The following is a 25,993-nucleotide window of genomic DNA, read 5'->3' as shown; positions in this document are numbered from 1 at the left end:
CAGGATATAAAATCAATACTGATAAATCAAAGGCATTTCTGTGTATCAATGACAAATCCTCAAAAAAGGAAATGAGAAAAACTACCCCATTTATAAAAGCCTCGAAAATAAAATCAAATAACATACTTGGGAATCAACTTAATAAAAGAGGTGAATAGAACCCTATAGAAAGAAGTCAAAGAAGACCTTGGAAAATGTACAGACTTATCTTGTTCTTGGATAGGCAGAATTAATATTACCAAAATGACCATACTTTCAAAAGCACTATACAGATTTAATGTAATTCTGATCAAAATCCCAATGGCATTCCTCATGGAAATAGAAAAGGCAATCATGAAATTCATCTGGAAAAATAAAAGACCCAAAATAGCTAAAGCAACCCTTAGCAGGAAGAGTGAAGCAGGTGGCATCACTATACCAGACCTTAAACTATACTGCAGAGCAATAGTAACAAAAACAGCTTAGTATTGGCACCAAAACAAACTGCTAGACCAATGGTACAGAACAGAGGACACAGAGAATAACCCACAAAATTATAATTATCTTATATTAGACAAAGGTCCCAAAGACATGCATTGGAGAAAAGATAACCTCTTTAACAAATGATGCTGGAAAAACTGAAAATCCATATGCAATAAGATGAAATTAAACCCCTATTTGTCACCATGCACAAAATTAAACTCAAAATAGATCAAGGACTTAGGAATAAAACCAGAAACCCTGTGTCTAGTAGAAGAAAAAGTAGGCCCTAATCTCCATCATGTGGGATTAGGCCCTAACTTCCTTAATAAGACTTCTTTGGCACAAAAATTTAAATCAAGAATCAATAAAGTGGGATTGATGCAAAATAAGAAGTTTCTTCTCAGCAAAAGAAACAATCTGTGAGGTGAATAGAGAGCCTACATCTTGGGAGCAAAACTTTACCCATCACACATCAGGTGTAGCACATATCTCTAGAGTATATAAAGACCTCAAAAAGTTAAATACCAACAAAACAAATAACCCAATCAATAAATGGGCCAAGGACCTGAACAGAGACTTCTCAGAAGATGATATACAATCAATCAACAAGTATATGAAAAAATGTTCAACATCTCTAGCAATTAGAGAAATGCAAATCAAAACTAAGATTTCATTTCTCTCCAGTCAGAATGACAGCTATTATAAAGACCAACAAAAATAAGTGTTGGTGAGGATGTGGGGAAAAATGTATACTAATACATTGCTGGTGAGACTGCAAAATGGTGCAGTCAACATGGAAAGCAGTATGGAGATTTCTTGGAAAATTGGAAATGGAACCACCATTTGACCCAGCTATCCCTCTCCTCAGTCTATACCCAAAGAACTTAAAAACAGCATACTACAGGGATATAGCCACATCAATGTTTAAAGCAGCACAATTCACAATAGCTAAACTGTGGAACCAACCTAGATGCCCTTCAATAGATGAATGGATAAAGATAATGTGGCAAATATACACAATGGAATATTACTCAGCAATAAAAGAAAATAAAATCATTGCATTTGCAGGTAAATGGATGGAATTAGAGAAGATAATGCTAAATAAAGTTAGCCAATCCCCAAAACTCAAATGCCAAATGTTTTCTCTAATATAAGGAGGCTGACTCATAGTGGGGTAAGGAGAGGGAGCATGGGAGGAATAGGGGGACTCTAGACAGGGCAGAGGAGTTGGAAGGGAAGTGAGGGGGCATGGGGTTAGAAATGATGGTGGAATGTGATGGTCATTATTATCCAAAGTACATGTATGAAGACATGAATTGGTGTGAATACATTTTGTATACAACCAGAAATATGAAAAAATGTGCCCTACATATGTAATAAGAATTACAATGCATTCTACTCTCATATATAAATAAAAGAAAGAAAAAGAAATATTTTAGAAAGAAAAATTCTGAATGAAGTGTTTTCAGAGTTTGGAGTGAAAGATAAAAGCTGGTAGTGAATGGAAGGACTCCTCAAATCTATCTGATACAAATCATGAGTCAAATAAAACTTCATCTTTGCATAATGTTTAAGAGAAATCAATATAGTAAGAAAAACAAATTACAAGAAAAGACAGATTTGATAAAAAAAATAAAGAGGGTGTAAAAAACCCAAACACATCAAAGGGGTAAAGCTTATAACAACCCCTAAAACAGACTCTAGCATATTTCCAGTTATGTCTGTCTTCTGTACAAAATAAATTTTTACTTAAAAATAGTTTAGATTTAGTAAACTTCACGACTAGTCTTACTATATTAGCATTAAATGAAGTTCACATTTCTTTCATATTATTATAGTTTTTATTTAATGCCCTTTCCAAAATAGGATACCATTTCTGTTTAGCTCCCATGCCTGCTTTGGCTCTCTAAACTGTGATGAACCTTCAGATTCTTCTTGACATTGATACCCTTAAGATTTTTGAAGGCTAATATTCAGGTATTTAATAGCATATCCTTCAGATGTGATTCATTTGATATGCTTCTCTTGATTATATTAGGGCATATATAGATCCTTGGTAGGAATATCATATACAGTGCCATTTTTGTAACATTATGTCAAAAGTACATGTTATCAAAATGAGTTATCATCATTGTTGTTCAGTTTGACAATCTAGCTAAGGTTTTTTTCTTCTCCACTGTGCAGTTACTCTTTCCCCCCTCTCCATGCCTATTCTGTCACTATTCAGAACTATACAGAAGGAATTGGGAAATATGCTTCCCCTTCTTAAGCGTGTGCTTTCTACATCGATTATTTGGAATTCTTCATAATATAGATTTGTCTAGTCTCCCTCCATATATGTACTGATTCAGTTGATTACTTATGTCTATATGGATTCAAGGGCATTTATTTCATAATTTGCCATATAATATATACAATATTAGTTTGCTTCTGAAATTGTTTTGAATTTGACTAATTTGAGTAGCTATAGCTACTGAAGTAATGTTCATTTGAAATATTCCTATTTGTGTGTGTGTGTGTATGTTTGTGTATGTGCAAGTGCTTACTTTTTGAAAACAAGATACTGCTTCTCACCTTTTGTATTTCTGGCCACACCTACAAAATCATCCATTTCTTCGAGGATTTTGGTTCTTTGTACTTGTAAATGAGAAGGAGGAGGAGGAGGAGGAGGAGGAGGAGGAGAAATCAAGAGCAGAGTGCTGGGTGTGCTTTGCTCAGAGTTATAGGACTGTAAATCTTCTGTATACATCTATCTGTATCTATATGAGGCCAAACATGAGTCATACTGATGTCTCCCACTCTTATCCAGTATCAAACTGATCATTTTATTCCTTCCGTCTTGCTAAGCTGTAACTTTCAACTCCCAACAGTGATAAACTTGGCTTCCACCACCCACTACTCATTTACTCAAGGATTTATATAGTAGTTCCAGATTGTTAACTCATCTCCATGGGAAACACCTTTGCCAATTAAACTATAGAGCTTACATACAATTCCTCTTCTCTTTTGCTTTGTTTTGCATTCATTCCCAATTTACTTTGGTCATCATGTTTCCCCTCAAAATCCTTCAGTGAGGTAATTTTATGCATCTGTAATGTAGTTACTTTTTTTTTTATTTTCTACAATGCATCACCTTACTTTTAAAAAATTTACATACATTAAGATTTATAATTCTGCTGTAATGTTATATGAGTTTTAATAAATGTACTCTTACACATATACAATTATAATATCATATATAATTGTTTTACTAGAAAATCTCCTGTGATTCTCCTATCCATTGCATATATTAGTCGTCCACGTTCAAAATGCTTTGGTAATATTGATGGCTAATGTTGCTGTAATTTTGCTTTTTCTACAATATCATATTAATAAAATCATAGAACATATAGCCTTTCAGTCTGACTACTTTTACTTTGTGATTTGAATTTAAGATCAATCCATGTATTTTTATGCCCTGATAACTCCTCTGATTTCATGGTCAATAGTATTCCATTGCATAATAAGCCACTGTTTGTTGATTCATTTACCAATTGAAGGACACCTTGGTTACTTCCAGTTTGGGGAAATAAGGAACAAAGCTTCTATTAACATTCACTTGAAGTTTTTATATGGACAAAATTTTCTTTTTAATCATTTGGGAAGATTCATAGAAGCAGGACTGCTGAAATATATATCACATATAATTGTTTTACTAGAAAATCTCCTTATAAGATTATATTTAGTTGTGTGGGACACTATCCACTGTGTTTGCGGATGGCAGTGTGATTTGAATTCAAACCAGTCATGAAAGAAAGGGAGTTTTGCTTGCTTTGTTGATATTATCAGGTTTTTAGATTGTGGCATTCTGACAGCCATGCAGTGGTACATCATCATCCTGCTTTGCAGCTCCTGACTACTGAGATTGACCATCTTTTGATATTTTTTTGTGTTTATGAGTACCAAAGGTTGAACTCAGGGGCATTCGACCACAGAGCCACATCCCCAGCCCTATTTTGTATTTTATTTAGATATAGGGTCTCACTAAGTTGCTTTGTACCCCGCTTTTGCTGAAGCTGGCTTTGAAGTCAGGATCCTCCTTCCTCAGCCTCCGGAGCCACTGGGATTACAGGCATGTGCCACTGTGCCCAGCTGATATGCTTCTCTGATACCTGTTCAGAGTTTATGCCTGTTTTTAATTGTTTTACTTATTTTTGAGTTTTAAGATTTCTTTTCATATTTTGGATATATCTTACAATTAAAGTGAGTCCCTCAACTTTGGGTTTAATTTTTAGTAGAGAATTTACTCTTCTAGATAATTTGCCTCTCGATTTAAACTTCAGAATTAACTTATCAGTATCTGAAAAAATGTAACTTGATGAGATTTTGATTTAGATTAGATTAAGTCTATAGATCATGTTGAGAAAGAGTAAAATATTAGCAATACTTAGTCTGTGACAAACAGAGTATTTCTTATGCTTATTTATATCAATTTTTATTTATTTTTCCAATATTTTATAATTTTTCACATACAGTTTTCTTCAAGTTATGTTAAATTTATACCTGAATATTTTATTTGGGGGATAAAATTGTTAATGATGTTTATTTTTTATTTTAATTTCCAATAGCTCATTGCTCATGTATAAGAAACTAATTGACTTTTGTATATTAAATATAATCTTTTTCAATATTTATTTTTTAGTTATAGGTGGACACAATATCTTTATTTTATTTTTATGTGGTGCTGAGGATTGAACCCAGTGCCTCACGCATGGTAGGTGAGCACTCTACCTCTGAGCCACAACCCCAGCCCCAAGATATATTCTTGATTCATAGTTTTTTTTAACCTCCCAAAATACTTGCTATTCTGTATATTAGACAATTGAGGCATCTGTGAAAAATGACAGTTTTATTTTTCTTCCCTTATCTGTATAAATTTCATTTCCTTTTTTTCCCCTCACTTCTTGATGCAGATTAGGAGGAATGAGAGAGGACACTATTGTCTTGTTCATCATTTTAAAGAAAAAAAGTGGGTGAAGGGAAGATGGAGGCGGGAAGTGAGTAAGCCGCTCTGTGCTCCGCGCTGCCGCGCCCGCAGCGTATGTTGCCGCGTCTTAAAAGATGAAGTAAAGATCATTAAAGGAGATCTGTTGACAAAGACTCAGCACCGTGTCAAGAAAGGGGCCTAGGTGGAGTGAATCCGCCACGACTCCAGCCAAGGTGGAGTGAGTCCATCACGACTTCAGCGCAAGCAGTAGGCTGCAGCCCCCGAGCTGCCCGGCTCCCTCGGCCCCTTCTCCTTCTCCTCTCCGCCTTTCCGCTTTGCTTCTCCCCCGCCGTCTCTCCTCCCACGCTCAGTCCCTAAATCTAGATCTCAATTTCTTTCCCCCACCCCGCCCGCTCTCCTGCGTGTCCAGTACCCGGCCCACGCGGGCCCTGAGGCACTGCCTCCCCTCCCCCAGCCCGCACCCCCTCCCCGGGGGTCCCTAAGGCCACATCTGGGCCGCCACCGCGCCGCCATCGCCGCCGCCGCCGCTTCCCGCGGAGCACCATAGAGCAGACTCTTCACCGCGCGAGTGAGCTGCTGAGTTAAATGGAACAGCTGATAAGATGAGTGACAATTTAAAATCTAAGTGATCCAACATGGCAGCGGACGCGGAGAGATCAAGTCTCTAACCCCTTCAGCTGCGCGAGCATAGGGAGAAGTAAACTGTCAAAATACTGTTCGCTCAGGACCACTAGGCACTGTTGAGCTGAAGGGGATCCCGGGCGAACAGTCTGCCCCTCTCAGAACACACCGAGCCCGGATTGGGCTGCATTCTAGTTCTTGTTCGCCTGCTTCTCGTGACTCAGCACTAATGATCCCGCTGAAATAACTAGTCGGCCCACCTGAACTCACAGAGGTAAAAGCCAACTGAGCACGATAGTCAGACCCAGGGTATCCCTCTGCTGACAACAGAGGTTCCTTGCACCAGTTACCAGGGGAGTTGCTACCTGAGGGAAAACAAATTCGCTGGGGGTCCTCAGCCCCAAGCCCTACAAACTTAGGGTCTGAGTGAGGCAAACAGAAAGGGTGTTCCCAGGCATCCATGGAAACAGGGCTCCCAGGAGCAGTAGACCCGGTGTGTAGCCAGTATTGTGGTGAGCATCACAGGTGAGTGGTGCCTGGCTTGAGGAACCACAAGAGAAGGCCCTAGGCACTCAGGATTCGAGACCGACACAGTCTGAGAAGAAAAGCTGAGGAACAGTGATTGGTTCCCACCCATCAAGAAGAGAATCCTGGCCCAGTTCCCACCTACTGGAAGAGAAGTTAATTGAGCTCTATGACTGCATTTATTATTATTATTATTATTTTTAATGATTATTATTGGTATTTTTTTAAATTTTATTTTCACTTTTTGTTGTTGATGTTGTTGTTGTTCTTCAACTTTCTTATTAATGGTTTCAATTTTTTAATTATTTTTATTCTATTATTATTACTATTATTTTTTAAACTTTAATTTCCATTTGTTTATTATCATTATAATTTTTTTTGGTTTTAAATTTTTATTTTTTCGTTTTTTCTTTCTTTCTTTCTTTTCACTTTTTTTCTTTTGTCTTTTCATTTCTTTTCAATTTTCTTATTCCCCCTTTCTTGAATTCTACCTGCCTACACTCACTCTCTTTAGTAACTTCTTCCCTTCCCTTCTAATACCTCTCCTCCCAAGCATCAAATAAATTTATAAGAGTAAACAGTGGGCTGGGGATGTGGCTCAAGCGGTAGCGCGCTAGCCTCGCATGCGTGCAGCCCGGGTTCGATCCTCAGCACCACATACCAACAAAGATGTTGTGTCCGCCGAGAACTAAAAAATAAATATTAAAAATTCTCTCTCTCTCTCTCCTCTCTCACTCTCTCTAAAAAAAAAAAAAAAAAAGAGTAAACAGTAACTCAACAGTCAAACAGAACCAGAAGTATCATGAGCATAAAAAAGCAAGGACGAAAAGGATTACAAACAATGAAGGACAGCCTAAATATTCAGGAAGACCTAGAGTCATCAGAAAAATGGCCATATAAAGAACTCAAGGAACACCTTAGACAGATGGAAAGGAACCTTAAAAATCACATTGAAAATGAATTACATAAACAGATAAAAGAAGAAGTTAAGCATCTTTATCAGGAGATAGAGATTATAAAAAAAATCAAACAATAATTCTAGAAATGAAGGAAACGATAAACCAAATTAAAAACTCAATTGAGAGTATCACTAACAGAGTGGAGCAAGTAGAAGCCAGAACGTCAGATAATGAAGACAAAATATATCATCTTGAAAAGAGTCTAGCCAACTCAGATAGGCTGGTAAAAAATCATGAGAAAAACATCCAAGAGATTTGGGATAACTTAAAAAAACCAAACTTATGAGTCATCGGGATAGAGGAAGGCACAGAGATTCATGCCAAGGGAATGAGTAACATGCTGAATGAAATAATTACAGAAAACTTTCCAGAAATAAAAAAGGAAACAGATATACAAATTGTAGATGCATACAGGACACCGAGCACACAAAATCACAGTAGACCAATGCCAAGACACATTGTTATGAAGATATCCAATATACAGAACAAAGAGAAAATATTAAAAGCTACAAGAGAAAAGAGGCAGATTACATTTAGGGATAAACCAATAAGGTTAACAATGGATTTTTCATCACAGACACTGAAAGCGAGAAGATCCTGGAACAACGTATTTCAAACACTGAAAGACAATGGATGCCAACCAAGAATTCTGTATCCAGCAAAATTAAGCTTCAGATATGACAATGAAATAAAAATCTTTCATGATAAACAAAAGCTAAAAGAATTTGTAGCCAGAAAACCAGCATTGCAAAGCGTCTTGAGCAAAACTCTACATGAGGAAGAAATGAAAAACAACAACCAAAACCATCAGCGGGAAGTGCCTCGGTAAAGACAAAGGACAGGGCGAAAGCTAATCATGGAGAAACAAACTAAATTAGAAAAAAATAAAGAGATAAACAATCAAACATGGCAGGAAGTACAAACCATTTATCAATAGTAACTCTAAACGTTAATGGCTTAAACTCTCCAATAAAGCGACGTAGGCTGGTAACATGGATTAAAAAGCAAATCCAACAATATGCTGTCTCCAGGAGACACATCTGATTGGAAAAGACATACACAGGCTCAAGGTAAAAGATTGGGAAAAAATATACCACGCACACGGTCTTCGTAAGCAAGCAGGGGTGGCCATTCTCATATCGAATAAAATCAACTTCAAGACTAAGTTAATCAAAAGGGATAAGGAAGGACATTATATACTGTTAAAAGGAACCATTCACCAACAAGACATAACAATTATCAATATTTATGCACCAAATAATGGCGCTGCGACGTTCATAAAACAAACTCTCCTCAAGTTCAAGAATCAAATAGACCACAACACAATAATCATGGGTGACTTCAACACACCTCTCTCACCATTGGACAGATCCTCCAAACAAAAGTTGAATAAAGAAACTATTGACCTCAATATCACAATCAATAACCTAGACTTAACTGACATATATAGAATATATCAACCATCATGAAGTGGATATACTTTTTTCACAGCAGCACATGGATCCTTCTCAAAAATAGACCATATATTATGCCATAGGGCAACCCTCAGTAAATATAAAGGGGTGGAGATAATACCATGCATTTTATCTGATCATAATGGAATGAAACTAGAAATCCATGATAAAAGAAGGAAGGAAAAATCCTACATCACATGGAAAATGAACAATATGCTACTGAATGATCAATGGGTTACAGAAGACATAAAGGAGGAAATCAAAAATTCTTAGAGATAAATGAAAATACAGACACAACATATCGGAATCTATGGGACACAATGAAAGCAGTTTTAAGAGGGAAATTCATCGCCTGGTGGTCATTCCTCAAAAAAAGGAAAAACCAACAAATAAATGAGCTCACACTTCATCTCAAAGCCCTAGAAAAGGAAGAGCAAAACAACAGCAAATGTAGCACAAGGCAAGAACTAATTAAAATCAGAGCAGAAATCAATGAAATTGAAACAAAAGAAACTATTGAAAAAATTAACAAAACAAAAAGCTGGTTCTTTGAAAAAATAAATAAGATCGACAGAACCCTAGCCATACTAAGGAAGAGAAGAAGAGAGAGAACTCAAATCACTAACATACGGGATGAAAAAGGCAATATCACAACAGATGCTACAGAAATACAGAAGAAAATTAGAAATTATTTTGAAAACCTATATTCCAATAAAATAGAAGATAGTGAAGACATCGATAAATTCCTTAAGTCATATGATTTGCCCAGACTGAGTCAGGAGGATACTCACAACTTAAACAGACCAATATCAATAGATGAAATAGAAGAAGCAATCAAAAGACTTCCAACCAAGAAAAGCCCAGGACTGGATGGGTATACAGCGGAGTTTTACAAAACCTTTAAAGAAGAATTAATACCAATACTTTTCAAGTTATTTTAGGAAATAGAAAAAGAGGGAGCTCTTCCAAATTCATTCTATGAGGCCAACATCACCCTGATTCCGAAACAAGACAAAGACACCTCAAAGAAAGAAAACTACAGACCAATATCTCTGATGAACCTAGATGCAAAAATCCTCAATAAAATTCTGGCGAATCGGATACAAAGGCACATCAAAAAAATTGTGCACCATGATCAAGTATGATTCATCCCTGGGATGCAAGGATGGTTCAATATACGGAAATCAATAAATGTTATTCACCACATCAATAGACTTAAAGATAAGAACCATATGATCATCTTGATAGACGCAGAAAAAGCATTTGACAAAGTACAGCATCCCTTTATGTTCAAAACATTAGAAAAACTAGGGATAACAGGAACTTACCTCGACATTGTAAAAGCTATCTATGCTAAGCCTCAGGCTAGCATCATTCTGAATGGAGAAAAATTGAAGGCATTCCCTCTAAAATCTTGAACATGACAGGGATGCTCCCTATCACCACTTATATTCAATATAGTTCTCGAAACACTGGCCAGAGCAATTAGACAGATGAAAGAAATTAAAGGCATAAAAATAGGAAAAGAAGAACTTAAATTATCACTATTTGTGGATGACATGATTCTATACCTAGAAGACCCAAAAGGGTCTACAAAAAAACTACTAGAACTAATAAATGAATTCAGCAAAGTGGCAGGATATAAAATCAACACACATAAATCAATGGCATTTCTGTATATCAGCAACAAAACTTCTGAAATGGAAATGAGGAAAAACACTCCATTCACAATATCCTCAAAAAAAAAAATAAAATACTTGGGAATCAACCTAACAAAAGAGGTGAAAGACCTATACAATGAAAACTACAGAACCCTAAAGAGAGAAATAGAAGAGGATCTTAGAAAATGGAAAAATATACCTTGTTCATGGATAGGCAGAACTAACATCATCAAAATGGCGATATTACCAAAAGTTCTCTATAGGTTTAATGCAATGCCAATCAAAATCCCAATGGCATATCTTGTAGAAATAGATAAAGCAATCATGAAATTCATATGGAAAAATAAAAGACCCAGAATAACAAAAACAATTCTACGCAGGAAGTGTGAATCAGGTGGTATAGCGATACCAGATTTCAAACTATATTACAGAGCAATAGTAATAAAAACAGCATGGTACTGGTACCAGAACAGGCGGGTGGACCAATGGTACAGAATAGAGGACACAGAGACTAATCCACAAAGTTGCAACTATCTTATATTTGATAAAGGAGCTAAAAACATGCAATGGAGAAAGGATAGCATCTTCAACAAATGGTGTTGGGAAAACTGGAAATCCATATGCAACAAAATGAAACTGAATCCCCTCCTCTCGCCATGCACAAAAGTCAACTCAAAGTGGATAAAGGAGCTAGATATCAAATCAGAGACTCTCCGTCTGATAGAAGAAAAAGTTGGCTCCGATCTACAGATTGTGGGCAGGGGCTCAAAATTCCTTAATAGGACATCCATAGCACAAGAGTTAATAACAAGAATCAACAAATGGGACTTTCTTAAACTGAAAACTTTTTTCTCAGCAAGAGAAACAATAAGAGAGGTAAATAGGGAGCCTACATCCTGGGAACAAATTTTTACTCCTCACACTTCAGATAGAGCCCTAATATCCAGAGTATACAAAGAACTCAAAAAATTAGACAATAAGATAACAAATAACCCAATCAACAAATGGGCCAAGGACCTACACAGAGGAGGACATACAATCAATCAACAAGTACATGAAAAAATGCTCACCATCTCTAGCAGTCAAGGAAATGCAAATCAAAACCACCCTAAGATACCACCTCACCCCAGTAAGATTGGCAGCCATGATGAAGTCAAACAACAACAAGTGCTGGCGAGGATGTGGGGAAAAGGGTACTCTTGTACACTGCTGGTGGGACTGCAAACGGGTGCGGCCAATTTGGAAAGCAGTATGGAGATTCCTGGGAAAGCTGGGAATGGAACTACCATTTGACCCAGCTATTGCCCTTCTCGGACTATTTCCTGAAGACCTTAAAAGAGCACACTACAGGGATACTGCCACATCGATGTTCACAGCAGCACAATTCACAATTGCTAGACTGTGGAATCAACTCAGATGCCCTTCAATAGATGAATGGATAAAAAAATATGGCATTTATACACCATGGAGTATTACGCAGCACTAAAAAATGACAAAATGGATTGGCACTAGAGCAGATTATGCTTAGTGAAGCTAGCCAATCCCTAAAAAACAAATACCAAATGTCTTCTTTGATATAATGAGAGCAACTAAGAACAGAACAGGGAGGAAGAGCAGGAAGAAAAGATTAACATTAACAGAGACATGAGGTGGGAGGGAAAGGGAGAAAAAAAGGGAAATCACATGAAAATGGAGGGAGACCCTCATTGTTATACAAAATTACATATAAGAGGTTATGGGGGGAATGGGATAACAAACATGGAGGGAAATGAATTACAGTAGATAGGGTAGAGAGAGAAGATGGGAGGGGAGGGGAGGGGAGGGGGGATAGTAGGGGATAGGAAAGGTAGCAGAATACAACAGTCACTAATATGGCAGTATGTAAAAATATGATGTGTAACCGATGTGATTCTGCAATCTGTATTTGGGGTAAAAATGGGAGTTCATAACCCACTTGATTCTAATGTATGAAATATGATATGTCAAGAGCTTTGTAATGTTGTGAACAACCAATAAAAAAAGCGTAATTTTGTACAATTACATATAATACTAACTGCTTGTTTTTTGTACAAGCCTCTTTTATGTAAAGAAATTTCCTATGTATTATTTTTGCTGATATTTTTAACATGAATAGGTGCTCTATTTTGTCAAATTCTTTTTCTTGCACCAATTCTTATGATCATATAATTTTTCTTCTTTAGACTAGTGGTGTGGTGGATAAGATTGATTGAATATGAATGTTGACCCAACCTTGCATACCTGAAATAAATCAAACTTTGTCATGATGTATAGATCTATTTACACACTGTTTGACACATCTTGCATACATGATTTGATTTGTTAATCTATTTTAGAGGAGTTCTGAAACTGGATCATGAAAGATCTTGGGCTGTAGTTTCCTCTCTTTCAACATATTTATTGGCCATAAATATATTTATTTGGCATTAGGATAATGCTGGTCTTAGAACACAGTAAGAATTTCTTGTCTGTTTCCATTGTCTATAGGAAATTACAGAAAATAGATATTTTTGGTAGAATTTATCGGTGAAGCCATTTACTTTTGCTTTTGATGCTTTTTTTAATTTTTAATTTTTTATTTTTTTTAATTATTTTATTGTTGGTTGTTCAAAACATTACATAGTTCTTAATATACCATATTTCACAGATTGATTCAAGTGGGTTATGAACTCCCATTTTTACCCCGTATACAGATTGCTGTGTCACATCAGTTACATTTCCATTGATTTACAAATTGCCTTTCTAGTGACTGATGTATTCTGCTGTCTATCCCATTCTCCACTGTCCCCCCTCCCCTCCCCTCCTTTTGATGCTTTTTTAATGGAAGATTTTTAATAAGAAATTTTATTTCTTTAATAGATATATGCCTACCTAGGTGATCCACTTCTTTTTGAGGTTTTGGTAGGTTTTTCTCTGTCAAGAAATTTGTCATTTTCATGTGAGTTATCATGTTTCATTGTATAGAATTGTTGACAACATTCCTTGTTTCATTTTAATATCATTGGGTCAGTCAGTAGTGATAAACGTCTTTCATTTCTGATTTTGTAGCCCCACAAATACATACACATTTCCTGTTATAGGTTATCTAGAGTCTTCTCAATTTTACTGATATTCCAAAAGAAAAATCTTTGGTTTCATTGTTTTTTTCTCCATTATTTAATTTTTCTGCTCACATATTTATTACGTTTTGTCTTCTACTTCCATCTAACATTCTGTGCTATACCTTGTGATATTCCTATATTTCATTTAATTAACCTTATGGTTATGAATTTTGTGGGACACAAACTTTCCATCTCTAACAAAAGCCACATTGGCACAGGGGGACCTCTAATATGTGACCCCAGGAGTTTACCACTTTTATACTAGTCTGCTCTCCAGGTTTATTAACATTATCATTGATGTATTCCTTTATTTTTTGCTCAAGGGAAAATATCTCAGTTGGTGAAGCTCTCTAGATTCACTTGACTCATCAGATTTGAGAGTGGCAGTAAACAAATGCCACCTAGGTTACCTGATGGGTTCAAGAAAATACTGTTGGTATTTTATGTTTTAATATGTGCTGTTGTTGTTGGTGTTGGTAGGAAGGGAATAAGGACATCTTAGCTCTTTAAACTATGAAGCCAAAATCAGAATTTAAGGCTGACATTTCAGTGTGGTCTTTGTTTCTTAGCTCTAGAAATACGTGTTTAAGTGCCTTCCCTGTGGTCAGCCCTGCATAAGGCCTGTTGCCCTCTGCACTCTGCATGCTATTGGTGTGGATCTCAAGGGTGTTTTGAGATCTCCTCAGTTATTTTACAACTTGTTTATTCATTATATCTTTTACTAATCAAGAAGAGAATGAATCTAATCTACAATTGTTAATCTGATTTGTCCAAAGTCATATAATAAATTTTAATATAGGAAAACCTAAGACCTGTATATATTTAGCAATTTTTAAATATTACATAGCAAATTTGTAACTTACACCTTCATTTTCTTAAAATCTTAGCATCTGAAATATAGATTATTTTAAGAATAGGTTAAAAATTAATTATCTATAACTTATTGATGTCTCTAACAAGGCATATAATTGCATTTATTTATTTATTTATTTATTTAATTTTAGTGGTGCTGGGGATTGAACCCAGGGCCTCATGCATGCAAGGTAAGCACTGTACCAATGGAGCTATATTCTCAGCCCTATAATTGCATTTATTAGACTTTGTATCCCTTAATGTTTGTAGGTAATAATAAAAATTTATAATATAAATTTTATAGAAAAGTACATTTATTATCGTATAGAACAAGAAATTGGCAATCTTTGGTCCAGCAGAGTAGCCCAAAAGTGGAATCATTGACCCAAACTATTTAGCTTTTGGACTGATAGACCAGGTATTCAGAGTCTCATCCTCTAGTGGATGAATTCACATCCCCAAATGACTCTGGAGATTTACATCTGGTTTACCAAAGAAGGGAGAAATCTGTAAAGAACAAAAGATGATGCTATTTTGTCCTCATTGGTCAGAATTAGGTACAGTGACATCATTGAGCTGCAAGGGGCAGTGAGAAATAAACATTTCGCTATGTAATCTCTAAATAGAGGGAGAAAGGCAAGGGAGAATAACTTCAATAACTTCCAAAGCCTATCATCAGTATCCAAGACTATGTATTACATATATAATCTGTATATTTATTTAAATTTCTGTATTACTCCACCATGAAAGGATGTCAAACTTTTGTCTCAGCTTGAAACCCTACTTCATTCTCTTCTTTGTGGTGCTAGAGTTGGGACTGTGAAAAGCATATTTCTATTTTGACAGCTGGTTCTGTTAGGCTATGTGTGATAGAGGTGCCCCAGAGGCCCAAGGAGAGAAGAGGAATTTGCTGCTTCTATTTTGTTTTCTATTAATACCATCCCTGTCATCCTTCACTCTGTCAACCGGCCGATACATTTTATACGTTTTTAAATTTTACTCCCTCAAGAGTGCCAAGATCAACAGCTGATTCCCAGCTCTGCAGGAGCCCTTGCCTGAGACCCTTTGGCCCTAACACTTGTGGTACAGCAGCCTTTCTCTTGATTAGGGTCTCAACTCTGTAGGAACCCTCCTCAAAATATCCAAATTGTAATGATGTTAACCTGTTACCTCTGTCCCATGACCCTGAAGACAATAGCTACTTTTGCACTTCTCACCTCTGTGTTAATTAAATGTTCCCTTTTAACTTTCCCTTTGCAGTTTTCCAATCCTAATAAGCAATTTTGATACTACATTCTTTCTCTTATATTGAAATTCTGTTTCTATGGAAATCCTGACTAATACAAAAATTAGAACCAGGAGTAGCCTCAGTACTGACACTCTATGGTGTGGGTGTGGGTGTGCCTGCGTTCCCACAAAATAAGATACTATGAATCCATATCATATAGTGGCATCAAAATTAACCAGATTTTCATTTATGGTTGTTTGTGATAATGTACTAACTGAAAATAGTTCCTCAATGAAACAGTAGTTACTATGCCATCAACAGTTTAAACTACCATGACTACCATGGCTGGAGAGTGACATATTGCTTCTAATTGCACTGACACCTTTATGGAAAAAAAAAAAAAGCACAAAACAAGATAAGCTCAGGTCTTCAAATTTTTGGCTTAAATTTTGGTCTGAAATTTAGAGAGCTTCCATGGTGATCCTAAAAGTAGCTTTTATTTTTATAGCTACATGAGTGATCTCACTGGGATCATGTGTTGCAGAATTGCTATATACGTTGATTTCCATGGTGGATGCTATTCTCCATTGGAAGCTTTGCTTCTAAAGAAACCAAATTGTGACCACATCACAGGCTCACCAATCCTTTGATGTGAAAGAAAGCTGACACAATAAGACATCAACTGGGAAAGTGACTGAGACTGTGTGACTCAGAGTTGAGAACATCTAGATGCACGTAAAAAATGCTAAGAATCCCTGGAGTTCCCATGTCACTCAGACTTCCTTCACCGTGGAAGCATACTACCCTATTCCACAATACCTTCTTCCATCTGAGGGTGTGTCTTCTCATCTACAGAAACCCTGTTACAACCTACCCTGGGAGGTTGTCTTAAAAGCAATGCTTATTCTCCTCAAGAATTACCACAATTAATTCCGGCCACTGGATTCAAATCTAGAGTAAGATATGTGCCAAGGAGAAAAATGCAAAGTCTGGAGATAAAGTATTTTTGTTTTTGTTTTGCTTTTGAGATGAGTGTCTTGCTATATTGTTCAGGCTGGCCTCAAACTCTGAGCTTAAGAGACTCTCCTGCATCAACCTCCCAAGTAGATGGGATTACATGTGTGTGACATCATAACTGATTTGAACAATTATTTACATACTTCTTAGAAATAAAATCATTTTTCTGCCTGGAACAATGGTGCATTCCTATAATCCTAGTGAACTGGGAGGCTGAGGCAGGAGAATCTCAAGTTCAAAACCAGCCTCAACAACTTAGTGAGGCTCTAAGTAACTTAGCAAGACTTTGTCTCAAAATAAGAAATTAAAAGGGTTGGTGATGTGGCTCAGTGTTAAAGCACCCCTGGGTTCAATTTAAAGTACCAAAAAAATTTTTAAAAAAAGAAAATCATTTTAAACTTCTAATGCATATTGTCATTAAATACATGACAGAAAACATATTGACTACTATGGGGAATTATGCTAAGGAAAATAGTCCAAGAAAATAGAATAGAATATTTGTACTGATTGGGGCCAAAATTACTCATAAGTCTAATTACCAAGAATTCTGAATTCAGAGTGTTGGGTAATGTATCCACAAATGAAAAAACAAAAACATATGGTTGACAGACTAAAATTAGAATTCAAGAATGTCCCACATTATGGCATTAACAAATGCCATAACTCCCTCTCATAGAGTTGATTATAGAATACAAAAGTTTTGAAAGACAGAAATATTTGTGTTAATTTATCATGGATGAACTATACAACCCTACAACTCCCATGATATCTTCCAAGAGAGTCCAGAGGATATTTCCTTTACTAAGTCACAGAAATATAATTAGTGAAGGGAGTAGCATTATCCCAGAAATGCTCTTTGAGAGTTGCCTCTGTAGACTGAGTATGAGAATGGGAGGTGCCACTGTAGAAATCTTCTCCTTGATATCATTGCCAAAGCTGGCATGGTGAAATAACTGTCCTATATTACCCTCAATAAGGGTGTCACATTTACCATAATGGGAAACAGGAAAGTAATAATCAGAATGTCTTTCTTGACTAAGGTGTTTGAATACAGCTAACTGAATAAGGTCTCCATAGGAATGAAAACCTGGTTGGCCTGTTATGTAAAACTGGCTATGTGCATTAGTTTCCAATGGCTGTTATAACAATTGATCACAAACTTAGTGACTTTACACATTGTGTATTCATTACATGATGATTCTGATGGTCAAAAGTTCTCAAATCAAGTCTGATCAGCTTCGACTCTCTTATAGAGACCCAAGGGGAAAAAATCTACTTTTTGGTATTTCCTTCTACAAGTCACCAGCAGTGTAACATTTGCAAATCAGTCTCTCTCTCTTTCTCTCTCTCTCTCCCCCTACCCTCCATCCCTTCCTACTTTCCTCTCTCTGATCTTTTAGCAATTATGACAATTTATTAGAAGGATGCACTAGCACATGTCTGTGATCCCAGAACCTCAGGAGCCTGAGGCAGGAGGATCAGGAATTCAAAGCCAGCCTCAGTAACTTAGTGAGGCTGTAAGCAACTCAGAGAGACCCTGTCTCTAATAAAATATAAAAAGGGCTGGGGATGTGGCTCATTATTAAGTGTCCCTGGGTTCAATCCCTGATACCATAAATTTTTTTTAAAAATTCTTTTCTTTTTATTATCACATGCCCTTATTTAACTCCTACCTTCTGCCACCTCATAAAGACCTTTGTGCTTACATTTGATTTTCCTAGATAATCCAGGAAAATCTCCCCATCTCAAAACATCTCACCATTCTTTACTAATTACATGTGCAAAATCACCATGTCAGGTAACATTTTCACAAATTTCAGGGATTGGGATGCAGATATCTTTGAGAGAGGAGCATTATTGACCCAACTAATCAATACACAGGCCTCCAAGGATTCATGTCAATTCCACATGTAAAATACATTGACCCCCACCTCTAAATCTCCACAGCATCAACTTGAAGTAAAAATTTCATCTAAATCTCATTAACTCAAATGTCCCAAAGCTCATTAACTAAATCAATAAAATCAGGTATGGTTGAAACCCTAGATATGATCTATCCTTGGGCAAAATTTTCCATCTATGGAGCTGTACAACTAAAAATAATAATAATACTAAGTCATCTACTTCTTTGGTAATTAGACAAATATAGAATAAAGATTACAGATGTCACTGTTGAAAAAGAGAAAATAAGAGGCAAAAACCCTCATCAATCTCAAGTATCTTGAAATCCAGTTGGCCAAGCTACATTGTTTATAGGCTTGTGAATAATCTTTTGGGACTGGGCATCCTCCACCTGGATCTGTGGCTACAAAATCACAGCCATCCTCCCCACTGAATTCAGGACAGTATGTGTTTGAAGCCGAAAAATTATATCAGTCCATTTACTGTATATAATATATTGCAGGTCTGACCTCCTTCTTAATTTTTCCCACTCTCTATTCCTAACTTGGTAGTGTCCTGGAAAATAAAGGTTTTTCAAGAATGCTGTGGATCTCTCATTTATGTCATGGGATTCACTCTATTAGTCATGAGCCTCTTCTGACAGATCTTTCCTGGATAATTTCATTTCTAGTCCTAGCTTCTGATGAGATACCAATGAGGATTCATGAGTCCCCTGTATAATCTCTTTTATAAGCCTTTTCCAAGTTGAATGATTTCACCTACTGATTCCTCTAAAGTACAAACAAAAATTATTCAGCCATAGACTTAAATTTATGCAGAGAACCTAATGGCAAAACTCTTATTTTTAGCTTCTTTTTAAAAATTTCAATAGGCTCACAATTTCCCAATTCTTCAATTTCTGGGTTTTTTTTTTCTGCTTAATAGTCTGTACTTCAATCTACTTCTTGCCATTCATATTTTACTGTAAGCAGCAAGTAATCTTGGCGATTTCTCTAACATTTTTATGGAAATAAATGTATCATTGACATGTTCTGCTCTTTTTTATTTTTTAATATTTATTTTTTAGTTGGACACAATATCATCTGTATTTTATTTATTAATTTTTTATGTGGTGCTGAAGATCGAATCTAGGACCTTGCACATGCTAGGTGAGTGCTCTATCGCCAAGCCACAACCCCAGCCCATCATCTCCTTAATATTGTATTCTAATCCTACCATATCATTGGCCTAACTAACTTTTTTATGCATTATATTTACTCATATCATATTACAGCTTGAGGAAACTCCTCTTCTTCCCTTAAATGTTTGAATCAGCCAGCTGTATGGGAGATGTATTTGCTTTTCCTCTCTTCTGTAGTCACATGTTCTGCTCTTTACATAACTATAGGATACAATTTTGTTAAGCTTCCTGCGACTATATAAGAAGAATCTTTTATCTTCTAAATTGCTTCTCATTTCTTTCTGAACAACTCTTCTTTTTATCAACAGTCCATTCATAATGACTCAGACCTACCTTAAAATATACATCAGGAAACACTCAACCTACTGGTCAAAATAGAGACTTCTAGCTTTTAACTCATTTTATGGAACAGAATACTTTGTTAGAAGCATGATACCCATACCCGCAGATGAAAGACTTCACAATAATATCACAGTTCTGTAATTTTAACATTTCCCAAAGCCTTCCCTAACAAGAAATACAGCCATTTACTGAGGTAATTGCACTGAAAGAGGACAAACTTTAAGGTGGCACCAAGTTGGCAAATCCTTGGAAACCCAAGATTTCATTGTGGTTTACTAGTGAAAGTGGTTTCTTCCAGTGGATTGTTGATAAAGAAAGTCTCATGCCTAAGTGTCAATCACAGTGGGGCTAGTAAAGTCACAGACTCTAATGGTTATTTCTCCAGCTGCTGAATGTATAATTAAATTGTAATATTGCCCAGGCTTCCCTCCTAACACAAGATACAAATCTAATAACAGGTCCTACTTCTAGTTGATAAGAGATCATAATATTCAGAGAGATATATGATTCCAAGAAAAATGATGAAAGAGAATTGATTTTATTTCCAATACCATCAGTAACTTAATTTGGATATGAAATGACATGAATCTTATAAAAACAAAATTAAAGCTATAAATGCTGGTTAAGAACAGCAGTTTCTATTTCTACATCAATGGCCTTTTACTGACCTTCAGTAAAATGAGGAACACCATATCAACAATGGAGTGTGGAGAATACTAAAGAAAGCTATTCATTTACAGCAATAACAACTGTTGCTGGAAAAATGGAAAGAAAATTATAAGAGAGGGAGTATTCTATTCATAATAAAGTCAAAATTAAAATTACTATATTTTGATCTATAAAGGATCCTATTCTGCAAAATTTTATCCCCAATACTCAGTTTGTTGTACAGATTAATAAATTAGCTGAAATAAAGAATTCACATCTCAGTTCTTCTTCACCATACTGTTTTATCCTTCATCTTTACATTAAAATGTTCTTCGCTATTCTTCCTCTTCTGTGGATAAACTGAATCCCCCAAACCTCCTGCGTGCTTCCTCTTTCCCTGCATATATGGTGTTCCCCAAAAACTTTAGTGTTAATACAAGGATATGCAGAGGTAGAATGATGGGTTTATGAGAGCTGAAACCTAATCAGTCCATCCTAGTTTGAATGGACTAATTGGGTGATGTCTGTGGGCAAGTAGGGTGTGGCTGGGGAGGTGGGTTACCCAGCCAGTGTCAGGGAAGGGTTCATCTTCCCTGAAGAGCTCACACCAGCTGCTTCTGGGTTACCATATTTTGAGAAGTTTCCCTCTTTCACACCCTTCTATCATAATGTTGTGCCTCAACTTGGACTCAGAGCCATAGACTTGGCTGATCATAGACTAAACCTCTAAATGTGGGAACCAAAATATTTTTTTTATCTTCTAAGTTCTTCCTGAGTAATTTGGTCACAATGAGATAAAGCTGAGTAACACATCTTCTTTATATTTAAGTTCCAAAATCGTTTCAAAGGATAGATCAAGCAAGGTAGGTAATCATCTGAAGATGTGAATGGAGGGTCCTAGCTGTTCACAGCAGAATGTCAGAGGCCAATTAAGTGAGAAGAATATCCTCAAGCAGAGGTGGTGGCACGGTGCAAATTCCTGATGCTTAACAAATGGTGAGTAATGTTTTTGTGCAGGAAAAACACCAGGCATGAGATGTTAGAGCACAAATTAAAAGTGTGATATGTGAAACATATAGCTTTTTGCAAAGTAAATCTACACAAATACTCAAAAATATGTAGAGGAAAAAGATTGATCTTAATGTAGAGAAGCTTTGAGGACATCCTTTTCATCACTTAAACTAATCAAAGTGAATACTAACAATAATAGTAGTACATAAAATCACATACAATGTAAAGGAGTGGAATCAGAACATAATATTATTTCATATAGCTTCCTAAAAATATATATGTATATGTAAATTAAATATCATTATGACAATACATAGGACAGATCTAAATTGAGGGACAGTCTATAAAATAAGTGTCCTGTGATCAATTTAAAAAACAAGGAATGACGGAATGTTTGGTGGAAGGAGATAAAATAAATATGGCAACTAAATTCAAAATATGACTTGGAAATTGATTCATTCCTCATAAGGATATAAATTGGACAATTGATAAACTTCAGGGAAGAGATCTTGTATAACCTATTGCATGATATTGTGGTGATGATTAAATGAGAAAATTAGCATACAGCACAGGGACTAACCATTCTTCGAATGTTAAACAACAGCCATCTAGTTTTGTTCTTTTGTGTATATGTTTAGATGATTTTGTAACTCAGTCAATATTATTTTATCAGCCACAAATTTTCTCTTCCAGATTCTCTGCTCTTTTCTACACCACTTCCAATACTACATCACCGATGGGAAAAGAGCTGCTCAACTGATTGATGAGAAGGAAGCAAAGGTATAGTTTGGTTGTGCACTCATTGGATATATCTATATCTTATGACTAAGAAAGAGAGACCAGTCCACCAAGTGGCAGACAGTGTACCTGTCTAAATTCAAGAGGGCATAGAAATGTTTGTTTACAAGTCCTAGTTTCCAGCAGAAGTCTGGGTTTAACATGCAATGCAGGTATTAATGTATTTATTTGAGTGTAATTCAAATTAAAGGAAATGAGGAATTTTATTAAGGGTCACCCTCAAAATTTCCAATTTATGGTCATGAAAAAAATATTCATGAGAGAGAAGTAGACACTTGAGAGTCAATAAAAAAATCCATAGACATTAAATTTCCTCATCAGCTTCAATTTGAGTAAACTTAAACAATGGAGGTTCTTGAACTTTATGCATTGTTTCAGGCATCACTATGTTAAAGATTTCTAGTCATTTATCTTTGATGATGATGTGAAAGCAAATAATTTTATTACTGTTCTTAGTTTTTTAGCTGCATCACAATAAATTACCACAAACTGGGAACATCAAAACATAAAAGTATTGCCTCAATTATTAATTGTTTCTTTGTGTGTTTCATTTTTTTTAGTTGTTTTTATATTATGGGTATTTATCCCTATTGAGAGAGAAGATTCCAAAGATATTTTTCTTTGGGCTCTTTATTCATATATTTAGTTGTTTCCCTTGCTGTGCAGAAGCTTTTAAATTTGTTATCACACTTGTTGATTTTTGGTTTTATTTTTTGTGCTTTTGGAGCCTTGTTAAGGAAGTTGGTGCCTGTGCCAACATGTTTGACCACTGAGCCCATGTTTTCTTTCTTTATTTTAGCAGTTGTAAATTTTCTGGTCTATTTCCTATGGTTTTGATCCACATTGTGTTGACTTTTATTCAGAATGAAAGAGAAATAAATAAAGTTTCATTCTTCTACATAAAGATAGCCATTTTCCTCAGAAGCATTTGTTTAAAAAGCTATTTCATTCTCCAACTTACATTTTTTGGCATCCTTGTTGAATATCTGATGATGATCTATGTGGATTTATTTGTCTTTGTGTCTTCCATTGTATTCCATTTGTATTCATAGCTATTATAATACCAGAGACATGCAGTTTTTGTTACTATAGCTCTGTAATAAAATTTTAGGTTTGGTATTGTAAAACTTCCAGCATCACTTTTCTTGATCAGGATATTCTGAGTCACCTATCCTTGAAGAATGTCATTAGCATATTGATAGGGATTGCATTCCATCTGTACAATGCTTGGTCATTTTGACAATATTAATTTTACCTATCCAATAATACAGGAAGTATTTCCATCTTCTAATGTCTTTTTCAATTTTTTCTTTAGTGCACCATAGTTTGTAAGAGTCTTTTGCCTTTCTATTTGGATTTATTCCAAAAATTTTTATTTACTTTAAGATTATTACAAGTGAGATGGTTTTCCTGATTTCTTTCTCAGCAGATTCTTTACTGGAAAATGGGAAAAAATGATTTATGCATGCTGATCTTGTATCCTGATACTTTGCTGAATTTGATTGTTAGATCTACAAGGCTTCTGGTATTGTCTTTTGAGTCTTGTAAATATAGGATCATATAATTAGCAAATAGAGGTAATTTGACTTAAAAAACTAGACAGTTCACAGAAAAAAAATACAAATGATCAACAAACAAATGAAAAAATTCAATATTCTTAGCAGTCAGGAAATGAAAATCAAAAGTAAATTGAGACTTTACTTTGCTCCAGTCAGAATGACAATCAAGAATACAAATAATAATGAATGCTGGTGAGGATATGAAGAAAATATACATTCATGCATTGTAAATTAATCCAACCACTCTGGAAAGCATTATGGAGATTTCTCATAAATTCAGATTTGGTACCACCATATAACTCTGCTAATTTACTACTTGGTATTTATACAAAATAATTTAAATTAGCACACTTTAGTGATACAGAAACATCAATGTTTAGAACAGAGCAATTCACAATAGCCAAGTTACAGAACCAGCCCTGGTGCCTGTCAACAGATGAGTAGATAAAGAAAATTGGCCTATATACACAATGGAATTTTACTCAGACCTACATAAGAATGAAATTATGGCATTTTGGGGGGGGGTAAAGAGGTAGAACTGAAGAGCATCATGCTAAGTAAAATAAACCAGGCTCAGAAAGTCAATGGTCAAATATTTTTGATCATATGTAGATGGTATATCAAAATAAAGGGGAAAAAGGTGGGAGAAGGAGTCCCTTGAAAAGAGAAGGATGATAAGTAGAGTATAGGCAGGGAACTGGGGTGGGGGGAGGGAAAAGAGAAGAATGGTAGAATAAAATTGACCAAATTATGCTATGTACATAAATGAATATGTAACAGTGAATTTTGCCTTTATTTATATCTGTGAAGCACTAATTAAAGAAACTATAAATAAATAGAAGGAAGACCAGTAGAAAAAAATGGAACAGGGGCTTGAAGAAGGTGTAGGAGAAAGGAAGTACTGGGAACAGCAGCAGAGCAAATTATATTCCATGCTTCCATGATTGTGTCAAATGAACCCCAATGTTATGTATAACTGTATTTCAGTAACAAAAATATTCAAATAAAATACTGTCTCATAGCTTCAGTGATTAGATGTCCACAATCAATATGTTAATGGGATTAGAGGACATGAAGAAGAGTCACTTCTATGCTTCTTGGAAGACTTACCATAGGTTGCTCAAAATATTTTTCATGGATTTATAGAAGTATCATTTTTTTCTGCCTTCATTATGTAGATAGAGATACCCTGTGTAAATATCTGTGTCCAAATTTACCCATTTTATAAAGAACACTAGTCATATTGTATTAAGAACCATTTATTACTTCATCTAGACATTGCTAATTACATCTGCAATGTCTCTATTTCCAGAAAAGATCACCTTCTGAGATATTGGGAGTTAGAATATCAACATATAATCTGAGGGGACACAATTAACCCCATGACAGTATTATTTCATCAAAATTTTCATGCTAATTGTGATGGCAATTTTATGTATCAACATGATCAGGCTAAGGAATGGCAAGATACATGGAAAAATACCATTTCTGAATGTATCTTTGAAGATGTTTCTGGAGAAGATCATATTTAAAACTGAGAAAAGATGATCTCCCCTTAGAAATGAGGGAAAATATTGCCTAATTCACCTTCAATCCATTGAAGACCTGAACTAAATAAAAGGCAGAATAAGGGTGAATCTTCTGTCCCTTTCTCTCTTTCTCTCTTCT

This window comes from Spermophilus citellus, assembly GCF_964194105.1.
Source record: "Spermophilus citellus genome assembly, chromosome: 2".
Classification (NCBI taxonomy): domain Eukaryota; kingdom Metazoa; phylum Chordata; class Mammalia; order Rodentia; family Sciuridae; genus Spermophilus; species Spermophilus citellus.
The sequence above is the reverse complement of the archived record's forward strand: the minus strand, read 5'-3'. Positions refer to the sequence as shown.